At 32.7% G+C, this 10,973-nt stretch overlaps 1 non-coding gene across 1 annotated transcript; it reads right to left on the bottom strand.

Annotated features, from left to right (window-relative positions):
- Positions 1 to 6,032: 6,032 nt before the first annotated feature.
- TRNAT-GGU (transfer RNA threonine (anticodon GGU)) lies at positions 6,033 to 6,104 on the bottom strand. The gene has a single exon. It is a non-coding gene; the product is annotated as a tRNA-Thr (tRNA).
- Between the last annotated feature and the right edge of the window lie 4,869 nt (positions 6,105 to 10,973).

Raw genomic sequence — 10,973 nt, 5'->3', positions numbered from 1 at the left:
TGCATCAACGATTTCGGCCACCACATGCCTGATGTGATTTTCCACACTTGACTGTCTCAAATGCTATTTCCTCGCGAACCTGATTCCATCAATAAATTTGTTTTTTAGTAAAAGTTAACTATTTTATGATTTTTTTAAAACCGTCCATCCTCTCTGCTGCACCCTGTATATTTATAAAAATTGTGAATAACTATCCTATGTATTTTCCTTAGAATGGCTACAGAAATGATAAAATAATCTAAACCAGTGGCTTCCCTCAAGGATCAGTTGGGTATATTTTGTACATTACAGATATGCATACCGGCTCGAGCTGTTTCACAGTATATTTTGTACATCACAGATATGCATACCGGCTCGAGCTACAAAATTGATTTATATATTATTAATTAAAAGTGGTGTATACAAAGTGTTATGGCGTCACAGAGTTATTTTGTGATTATTGAAGAAGTAGTATTAGTTTCTTTATTTGGTTTCTGCTCTTTGGGTTTTGGCTCAAATAACCGGCCGTCCCAAGATAAACCTGTGTAGCAATTACGAGGAATTGACTGTAATTTTCTAAGCACTTTTGCACAGATAAAATAAATATTTTTGATAGTGATGAAACGTCAAGCTAGAAACATTATTTCGTTGCCAAGCAAGTAGTTTAGTCTGCTAGGAGCACTTTATGTCCAAAATACCATAAAACATTATTTCGTTGCCAAGCAAGTAGTTTAGTCTGCTAGGAGCACTTTATGTCCAAAATACCATAAAACATTATTTCGTTGCCAAGCAAGTAGTTTAGTCTGCTAGGAGCACTTTATGTCCAAAATACCATAAAACATTATTTCGTTGCCAAGCAAGTAGTTTAGTCTGCTAGGAGCACTTTATGTCCAAAATACCATAAAACATTATTTCGTTGCCAAGCAAGTAGTTTAGTCTGCTAGGAGCACTTTATGTCCAAAATACCATAAAACAATATTTCGTTGTCAAGCAAGTAGTTTAGTCTGCTAGGAGCACTTTATGTCCAAAATACCATAAAACATTATTTCGTTGCCAAGCAAGTAGTTTAGTCTGCTAGGAGCACTTTATGTCCAAAATACCATAAAACATTATTTCGTTGCCAAGCAAGTAGTTTAGTCTGCTAGGAGCACTTTATGTCCAAAATACCATAAAATTGAGGCAAGTGTGGTGAGCTACTAGCGTATCCGTTAAGATAAATGGATAGAAGAACAGTTACAATATTTCAACTGGAACTAAGTTGATGATTCAATACACAAGGGATAACTAGTGCTATAAAGAAGTGGACGTATATTTTCATAAATAGATAAACTAGTCATATTTAATAGGAATAAAATACAATACACTTTGAATCAGTTAGATAATAATGCGAAATAAGTATTTCAGTTTCCAGAAGTCGAAAATAATTAATTTCAATAGCTCTTATTTAACTCTTAACATGATCCTATATCAGGTTCTTAATTTGGATTTCATTAGAAAATAAATAATTTAAAAAAATATTTTAATAATATTATGTCATAACACAGCATGAAGAAAAGTCATCAAATTATTCCCTTTTTAACGAAATAGTTAGGAAAATGCATTATTTCCTTTTCCGGAAACTATATATATATATAGTTTCCGGAAATATATATATATTAATATATATATTTCCGGTCAATATATATATATATATAAATCCCGCTACCGATGTGGCGACCTTTCACTTCGCATCCTTTTGACTACCACCGCTTATGGTAGGTTTAGAAACAAAAACGCTGTGAATGTTCACTTATATATAGTTATAGAATAAAGTGATCGTAACAGAATTTGCCATAAATCGTGTTTTAAGGGTATTCATATTTTTGCAAGGTACATACATTTTAGAGTCTTTTGGACACCCTCTCATATTGCTGCCCTTTTGGTAACCGCATATATCTTACGAATATCACAGTACATTACGTTTTTAATAAGGCGTCCGTTCATTACGAACATTTAACGACTTCCGTATATTCCCGTATGCCATACGTTTATATTCCGATGCTTTCAGAATCCTTTTAATTTGGTCTTGATTTGGCACCGGTGTATATCCTATGTATATAACGATACGCTGTCATTGAAAAGACGAGTCCATACAAACAAAGGTTAATTTGACGACATAATACATTAATTTAATTTGCTTGTCTAGGATGTTGCAAATTTAATTTTAAAAGAATAGCATTCCGAAAATTCAAAATGGTGGACGATTTTATGATACATTTTATATTAGAAATAACAGAAAATAACGTAATTATCTCTCTTCACGTCTGTCAAAATTAACTATCGATTTTGGCTTGTATTTTAACGAAACGCTTTGGCTCTAGCGTTATATTTGTCACCAATAAGTATTCTGACTTAGTAGCTGCCTTTCTACGATGGACGACAATTGCGAAAAGATTTATTTCTTAAAAGAAAGATAATCATTCTCGGATTTCGTAAAACCTATCACTATTTAAAAATCTCCTACTACCGTCATTATAAGCGGCAGATGTTGGTTGCTTATTCAGTGATGGAGGACTTAGCCAGCCAATGAAACCAGCCAGGCCTTGACTGGGTGGGAACAAATGGTATTAGCCAAATGAATTGAATTCACTGACAGTGAAACCGTAAGATTGGTAGAAAATTAATTATTTTTCTATGCTTAGAAACAACAACGAAATTTTGCCAAATTTCATAGTTAGCGGCGGTCATCTCAAGTCAGGTCTCCAGTGACAAAATGTTTTCAAAACATTCGACAAAACAAAAACATTGGGACAGGGCCACTTTTCGAAATAATTGCATAAAGCCGGGCAAGGCCGGATCATCAGCTTTATATCTATCTACATGCATAATATATAAAGATGTTTGGTTTGGCTTTTTATACAAATCTACAGTTTTATTGCGATGTTGATGAAATTTTGCATACTTGACGATAAGAATAAAATAAAAATTACTACCTACATCCGAATTCTAAAAATTGTGTGTAAAGCCCGGCTAATCTAATATAAATATGTTTCAAAATTTTATTTTAAAATCTGGGAACCCTTTTAAAATTAGTCTCGCGATAAAGGCAAGATAATCTCTCTATATATCTAAACAACACAAAATCCGTATTAGTAAACTAATAATTTTCTCAACTTTTTTGGCGAACAATAAACTTATCACCGTAAATAAACAAGTTATTGTTTAGATAGAACTGAGTTGGATAAAATTATCACGGAATGGTCATATTATTATTAATTTGATTGATCCCCCTTATATTTATTGGAATCTGTTTCGTCAAAGCTAACAACATCTGACATTAGCGCCCTACCAAATGTTTGTTGGGCGATTGCGATTTTTTCTGATTTTAGATAAAACGATTTCGTTCACTGATATTAGTAATTATCACGAATATTATGTACCTATTTTATGACTCTATTCTACCATTCTAACAAGAAAAAGAGTCGAGTTAGTTTAAGGAAAATTTCATAAACAATTGATTAAGTAAAGGGACCATCGTCCATATTACATCTACTGTCAATAATCAATTATTTTTTTTCATTTAGGACATAATTTTTGTTTTAATTTCCGGCAAATAATCATATTATGATGGTCCGATGCTCTGAAAGGAACCCGCTTGCACAGCGCGGGTGTAAACTGTGCAACCTAAAGTTTAAGTTTAGACTTACGGATTTCAATACTTTTGTTTGTGTGAAAGCACTATGAAATAATACATGATTTTACTTCAATGACAAGCCATAGATTATTAAGATAAATGTATTGATTACATAATATAGGTACTACAATAATATCCTGTTATTATCATATAACGTCATTCGATGTGAATTATGCTGACGAATAATAATATATTTTGCATTTATTTTGAAAAAAAAGTTATCCATCTGTTATATAGTTGGCCATCTTCCTAATATATTTATATCTGTCGCATGATTATTAGCTTTTCTTTAATTTTTTTGTAGTCTCGTGCTCAACAAATTGTTTTATTTATTTATTATGTGTAATAACACTTTTTTTATAATAATATATAAAAATCACTGAGGATACGTGTTCAAAGAATAGCTGGAATGCTTATAGTAATTTCTCTATCATCATAAATAACATGAATCTTCGTAGACTCTACCGGCTACCCAGATTTCAACTTGCCACTTAAAGAATATTGTACTATTATATCTATCTTTTACGTATCATATTTTATCTTTTATGTACTTCTTTTACACAGTTATTATTATATTATGTACTTTAAACTTGTCATACTACTTTGCACAACTTACCTATAATAACATACCTAAATTTGTAAAAGACTTTATTGTGTGGCATTTAAAAAAAACAACATACGATGAAATAAATGGTCTGTCTTTGAAAAAATATTAATGTCACGTGATATTTTAAGATATAATAAACGAATAATCCTGCCATAAGCTAGTTGTAATTTCAACAAGTCCTGGGGCAAGTGACTTGCTAATTCATCAGTTATGCTAATCCTGAAAATCCTCGAAGGGTGTCGTTGTAAGGATATGCCATAGTATCACCATACCATAGTTTCAGCGCCCATGAGGTGATTTTTCAAAATACGATGCTCTAAATATTATCCGAATATTATTATGCACTCAGTGTACACTGTTCACACTTGAGCACGTAGGAACTACATACCTAGTAAAAAAAATATTTTGATTATTTGTAGAGTGTCGTTTTTGTGAAAAACTACCTCAAGGGCCTAAGATATAACTTATTGCAGGAAAAAAATGTTTACTTTACTTAAACCCATTTTTTACATTGAGGCCCTGAGGAATATAATTTACTTCTGGGCCTGAACATGTCTTTTTGAGGAGAGGAAAGACTGTACATGGGTATTAAAGAGACCCATGATGCATGAGGGAGGAAAAACAGAGGCCGGCAAATCATTCCACAATTACTAAATTAATGTATGGATCAATAGATTAATCAGTAGATATTTACACCATGCAATTTGCATACGTAAAATATTTCTCATGTATAACAATAAACATATTAGGGAATACAGGTAGGTATACGAACCAAGTTTTGAGGTTATTTAGAGTAATTAAATATATATACTGTTTTTACAATATTATTCAATAGAACAATTCCTATTGTCATGCTATGCTATGCTTGAAAATCTATTCTGCAGTTTGGTATCTTGAACAATTCGTGTCATGATGACGACTACCTACTGCTCAAGTTTTCAGGCACGTAAATGTCGAAGCATTCCAAGAGTAATAGGCTATCAAATAGAGATACGCACTACTTTATTAAAACTAAGTATTGCACGATATGTATGACGATTTTTCAATTTTTTTCAATGTACCTAGGTAGGGCAGGTGCCCAGCTGCCTACCTACCTAATTAAAGTCTCAACTCTTTCTTCGGATATTTCTTTAACCTCATCTGTATGATTGGAGGTTGGCTGAGTGTTTTACACCCGCAGAGGGGAGGTTTTCCTTGAGCAGTTAGAGACAAGAGTTTAAGTTCAAAGTGTCGCTTATGGGTGGATTCATTAAGTCTGAACTGTATGCGGCATTGCACAGTGCTGAAGTCCCATACATGAATAGGTACAAAATTAAAAATGGAAACAAAAATTGTCGCATAAATAAATAACACTCCAGCAGGTTTGGTGACTAGTGCATGGCGCTAATTAGCAAAGAACTATTTCTCAAAAATAATCTTAGGTAACTATGACAAGGTAATTAGACAATAGTAAAAGTTGGGTTGCTAAACCATTTATTTTACAAAATTCAGAGCCGAGCATCAGTGTACTTATATTAATATTTGTTTTTTGTATATAGTTTTTGAGTATGGAGGCTACTAACAAAGAATACCCATATTATTAACTAAGACTACCAAAACATTAACCAAGATTAACTTAGATAAACCAAGATAAACTAAGATTAATCAAGTTTAATCGATAATAACCATGATTAAAGAAGATTTTTGTAAACCTCTCGGTTACAAATTATTATAAGCAATATTATTGTAAGAGAAAAAACTTACAAATTGAAAAATCTCCCGAGAAAAAATACATGCCACCAATGGGACTCGAACCCACGGCCTTCTGATTACCGGTCGGCAGCTCTACCACTGAACTATGGCGGCTTATTTAATACCCACCAAATTAGTCAATTAATCAAGACATATCTCGACGCCCTTAAGTGGGAGAATTAGCACCATTGATTGATTAATTAATTAAATTAATTAGCACCGTAATAATTCCTTTACCTACAAAAATGAAGTTGGTTTTTTCAGGTGAGAAAAAAATTAATAAGCAATAATTTTGCTTGCAGAACACTAAGTACACATTGACTAATTTGGCGGATAAGCCGCCATAGCTCAGAAGTAGAGCTGCTGACCGGTAATCAGAAGGCCGTGGGTTCGAGTCCCATTGGCAGCATGTCACTTTATAGGTGACGTTTCACTTTATAGATAATTTTGCCTTAACTCACTTAACGTAAAAAAAACTTCCAAGTGTAATCGCAGCCTTACAACAATTATTGCTTATAATAATTTGTAATCCTTTTTGCTATGCATAAACCTTACCTTATAAACATTAAGTTAATTCAAAAGAAAATTAATAACCTCTCTGTTTGCTGTCTTATTTTAATTTTTGTTTGTTGTATTTTTTTATCTAATATAGTTTTATTTTTATTATTACTAACTTTATTTTGTTTTAAAACTTTCTGTGATGTTAATATTGTACTACCTACATGTAAAACCCCTCAGGACGCTTGTACACCCACTTCCAGTTATATTATTTTGTTCTTCTACTTTTTGCGTCTATCAGTACATTTTTTAATTGAATACCACACAAGAGTCTCAATCGCTCCCGTCTGGAGTCAGTGAGACTATGGCCTATCCCCAATCGGGGAATGTTGTGAGACTGAAGGTAGGTGAGGGGAATGAGACGAGGAAGAGGAAGGTGGGGAAGTACCAGGATATTCAGTTCTGGTCACCAAACACAGCTAAAGCCATTCCAAGCTAGCTTAACAGACTGTAATCGGGAAGGGTAGTTCTACCCGTTCGCGTTCGGTCGATTGATGCTTAACGTCGGAAGGGTATTTCTACCTTCTACGCCCGCCTCATTTCAATGGCAGAAAAGAAGAAATTATCCGATGTTTTTATATGAATATTATATACCAATCTCTCTGTAAAGGTTCCAACTATACGTACGTAATTATCAAATTGTAATGCAAGTCTTTTTTTAGTATTTATCTTGGAATCTTTTGTGTACATCGATATTTCAACTAACTAACTAACTAACTAACTAACCATCACGCCGTTTCCCCGCAGGGGTAGGCAGAGAGGACGGACCGCCAAACAACTCGGTCTTGGCACACACTCCTTGCCTCATTCACATTCATACATCGTCTCATACATACTCTTCTATTATTCTGACTCTTGACATGACCCGACTCGAGTATCTGATTCACTTGATCGTGCCATGTCTTTCTCGGGCGTCAAATGACCTATATTATTGAACACCTGACACTTGATAGGTATTGCATTTGAAGTACAACGAAATAAGTCATTTAGATAACATATTCTGTTATTATAATAGTTCAATTCCTGGAACGAGAGTTTTTATGTCCCTGAAACTCGAAACAAATCTCTCTATCTCGGTTCCGCACCCACTCAACTACTGAGTGTCTGGCGCATCTAACAAAAGCAGGTATCGGCGAACACAGTTAGGCGGACCATAATAAATATTTACATGCCAGTTTTTAAAAAGCAATATTATTAGCATGTTCCGATGGTTTTTTGGGTGGCAATTGCACACGTGGTATTTGAATGGGTAATAATGTGTTACTCTGACAATACTAGTGATGTGGCAATTGTTTTTGTTTTTATAATGATTTGGGCTTGGTGAAAATATAATAATTTGTAATTTTAAATCAAATAAAACACTTTGTTTATTAACCACGACTTTTTAATTATTACATGTGAAATATAACAGTTATATTTCACATCCTGATGAAGCTCGACTGTAGCGAAACCGGTACCTAGATGTAATAATAAAAAAGTCGTGGTTAATAAACAAAGTGTTTTATTTGATTTAATATATAATGTCTAACCACAAAGTGATTGCTTCCTACGAAAAAATTTGTAATTTTATAAAATTGAAACCTAGTTTATACTTTAAAAATTGAACCCTAATGACTCAACAATGACTTTGTTTTCGATTTATTAAGTTGCATTAGAAATAATACTTGGTTTTCGGCTAGAAATTTTATAGCTTGGGTATGCTGAGTTAGTATGTAGAAAATTTTATTAAAATATTTCCATTATTTTCGAAGATATAGCGATTTAAAACAAATAAAAGAAACTCGCGCGGGACCTTTATTTTCGCCCATTTTCAGCGGTCTGCCGGCGAAAAAATAACCCGATCAAAGTGTGTTAATAAAACACCAAAACATCATACAAATAAGAATACTGAAGGGGTAAATAAAATCATATAAATAAGTTGCCTTCGTGTGGCGTAACTGAAGTTTTATAAGTACTTGAACCCCGAAACAGCCGTCACAATAATAAATACAAAATTATTTGCAAAACTCAGTTAGGTATCTGTTCTTTCCGGAATGCGACAATTCCTATTCCAAATAGTTTTTGTCATAAGAATTATATTTATTCGTCATTTATTTTTTAAAAGTAGCATAAAAACATATATTATTTCCTCACATGTTCACAAATAATGTCATAGCCTTATATTGTAAAGTACAGTAATATTTTTGGCATGGTATATTTATAAACACGGTGTCTTACAACTATATTATGAAATTCTAAATTAATGTTGCATTGTAAATTACATTTTTAGGACTTGTTTTTAAGTGTTAGGTAAACTACCTACTGAAGCCCTTATCTATTGTCTATCTCAAGTAGGGAAAGCAATAAATCTCCAACATTATATGGCAGCTTAAAATTAGAAGTGTTGAAGTCCCACCCGCTATATCACCGTCCGAACCATAGTAAAATTAAATGTGCATCTTCCGAAAAAAATATTTACATTGCTAACGTCATGTTCAATATCTTTTATATTATTATTTCTGTTTTACTCTGTACCCACTTATATTGTATCTACTTTTAATTTTCAACTTATTTTTTTTAAATTTGTTTTTATTTAAATTTATTTAGGAAACTTATAGTCGTACAGTGAAATATAACAATAAACATGAATATGTTATAGACCAATTAAATTCCATGAAATGTTAAAGAAGTACATAATATTAAAAATAGATACAGTTTTCGCATGGTTATAGGTACTAATTGAAAATAATAAAACAAACTACGGAAGTAATAGTATAATTTTCCCAAAAGTAAAAGTGTTTTTAGCTATTAATTATTAATTTAGTGAGTTGCAATTTATTTGATTTTAAGTTGAAAATCTCGTAAGGTATTATAATTTTCACAGATACGTCCTATTATAGAGTTTTGCGCGTATTTGGATTTACAGTGAGGTATTCTAAATAAATCGTTCGATCTGGTGTTTTGTTTGGGGCAACGAAATGCAATCTTTTCTAACAGATATGATGAATCAACAAGACAGTTCACGATTTTGTAAAAGAATAAAGCATCATAGATTTTTCTGCGTTTATATAAAGCGATAGGGTCAAACCGATGATCACTAAAGCGATACGATAGGTGTTTTATAAATTTGTTTTGGATATTTTCGATTCCAAATGACTGCGGCGAACTCAAGTTGTGACCTTACATATGACATTTATAACACAATTCACTATCCAAACTACTAGAAAAAACTATGAAAAAAAGATTGCTCGCATACCTTGATAAACACAAACTGATCTCAAACAGCCAATTCGGTTTTCAAGCGAAAATGGGAACAGAAGACGCCTTATCGGAACTAACTACTTACATAGTCAAAAACTTATGATGGCGGGTCAAAGGTGGTAGGGGCTTTCTTAGACCTAGCAAAAGCTTTCGACATCATCTCACATAAATTACTACCCCAAAAACTCAAAAATATCGGCATAACCGGTCCACCACTAAAATGGTTCATCAACTACATTGAAAATAGACAACAAATAGTAAAAATCAATAAACACGAAAGTGACAAGGTAGGTAACAGGTATGGAGTACCGCAAAGCAGCGTCTTGGGTCCCATACTTTTTCTCATCTACATTAATAGTCTAACTGAGATAAACCTTGGAAAAATAGAGTACAAAGTAATCAGTTACGCAGATGACACTGTAATTTTATTCAAAGCACAATCATGGGAAAATGTCTACAAAAACACAGAAGCAGGGATGACTGAAATAAATAAATGGCTAATGAATAATCTTCTTACACTCAACATTTCTAAAACAAAATACTTGACTTTTAGTAAAACAAAAGCTGGTCAGCCTGATAGTCGCCCACAATTCCATCTTCACCCCTGCACCAATACTTCTACAAATAACACACGCTGTACTTGTGACAAAATAGATTATGCGGATAATATCAAATATCTCGGCTTAACTGTTGACCATAATCTAAAATGGGATCTCCAAATTAACCCAATAACAAAAAAAAATCCGGAAACTATCATACATCTTCAAAACAAAAACAATACAAACAAAACGAAATATTTTATGTCATTAAATCAGCTAAAAAATATATACTTTGCACTTTGTCAAAGTATTCTAATGTATGGTATTTCAGTATGGGGAGTAGCAGCAGACACTCATCTCAAATCCCTTAAAATTAATCATAAATCAATAATTCGAATTATGTTTAGAAAGCCTTATAAACATCCGACAGAACAGCTAATGATTGAAAATAACTTATTTGACATAAATAAACTGTTCATAAAGAAGATCATCTACAAAAACTGCATAAAAAAATTACCGAATCACATAACTCACTAGCAAAACACGAGAGCAATTACACACAAACAATTACAAGTACCGTATATCAAATCAAATTTCGCTAAAAGACACGAATCTTACCTGGCTCCTCACATATTCAACATGTTCC

The sequence above is a fragment of the Hesperophylax consimilis genome, chromosome 19 (assembly GCF_061612785.1).
Source record: "Hesperophylax consimilis isolate HC1 chromosome 19, BYU_Hcon_1.0, whole genome shotgun sequence".
Lineage (NCBI taxonomy): Eukaryota > Metazoa > Arthropoda > Insecta > Trichoptera > Limnephilidae > Hesperophylax > Hesperophylax consimilis.
This window is presented reverse-complemented; position numbering and strand designations above follow the sequence as displayed.